Source organism: Sinocyclocheilus rhinocerous, unplaced genomic scaffold (assembly GCF_001515625.1).
Source record: "Sinocyclocheilus rhinocerous isolate Xijiao unplaced genomic scaffold, SAMN03320098_v1.1 scaffold749, whole genome shotgun sequence".
Taxonomy (NCBI): domain Eukaryota; kingdom Metazoa; phylum Chordata; class Actinopteri; order Cypriniformes; family Cyprinidae; genus Sinocyclocheilus; species Sinocyclocheilus rhinocerous.
This window is the reverse complement of record NW_015653466.1, coordinates 1,298,626-1,300,034: the sequence shown is the minus strand read 5'-3', so window position 1 is coordinate 1,300,034 and position 1,409 is coordinate 1,298,626.

Here is a 1,409-nt window from a genome sequence, read left to right as displayed (position 1 = left end):
GTAGAAGACTGTGGACTGTGCAGTGACCCGTTTTTCATCATGCCTTGGTGTGAAGTGATTTATGTATTTGGACTTTCAACCTAAATAAAGTTGTTTTTCCTGATTAGATATTGTCTCATTAATTATATGAAGGTAGAATGACGTCAAAAAGATTTGCATACGCCGGGTAAGAGTTGTGGAAGTGTACAGAAGACTGTAAGTGTAAATTAAATTAGCATGCGTAAGAAGCTTTGTAAAGGTGTAAATTGCGTTTCAAGCATAAGAAATTATTTGCAGCATTTTACGGTTACTCTTATGTGTAAAAAACAAACTGTTGCAAATGTCTAAATGACTTGTTGTGCATGTGGGGCAAAAAGTTCCCGAAATAAACCGATATGTACAGCTCCGTCTTTTCTCTGCGCTTACAATTTTAGCACGATTCTCTCACTGAGTTTTGCAAGCGTGAGGGGGAGGGTGGGTCCACCTTTTTGTAGCCAATCAAATGAGCCTCTTGCTGGCTCCATTTACTCTTATCTGATTGGTTCAATAAACACATCATACGCCAAGACATTAATCTTCATTTAGTTCAGGATCGTTCTTGCTGCCGGAATGGTACTTTTAATTTACACGTACAGTTTAAAAAAAATTTTTTAAAACGTGCTCCTTTCATAAGCTGTGTTCCTTTAGGCTACACTCCCATGTGTTCATACTGATTTGCGAGCTGGTGTTAACATTATTTGGTTTGGCTTTACATTGAAATTTCATAATCTACTTACACCACTAAGCTAATGTTAAACTTTATAATCAAAATGTTATGTGACTACGCTCAACACTATGGTATCAGAGTGCTATACTTTGTAAAACCTTTTTACTATGACAATAAAGCTACTTAAATATGAATTTGTCCATTTTTCAGACGATGTTTCTGTTTATGGTATTTAACACATTACTTTCATGTGAATGATCAAGCTGTTATATGAAGCAAGAATGAGTAACAAAATGCTTCCTTTGTGTCCAGATTTGACTAATGCAAAAACTTTGATAAATATGTCTTTAATGTCTAAATATATATCCAAATACAAGTAACTATGTGGGAATCCAAAGTTCCGAGCCACTATAGGGAACACAGTCATGTTTATGTTTCCTGTGTGCATTGAATTTATTTAATACACGAGTTTCACAATTTGAGTTGAATTACTGAAATAAATGAACTTTTCCACGACATTCTAATTTATTGAGATGCACCTGTAGAGAGCTAAACAGCCATCTAATGGTTACACGAAAGTATTACAGATGATAAATAGTGAATAAGTTAGAGATAAATATTTGAATAAATATTTTAGTAATATTTTGTAAAATCTCCTTAAAGTACATGTTAAATAAAAAATTATTACTGTTGGTTCAATTATTATTGAACCAAATTTGTGTTT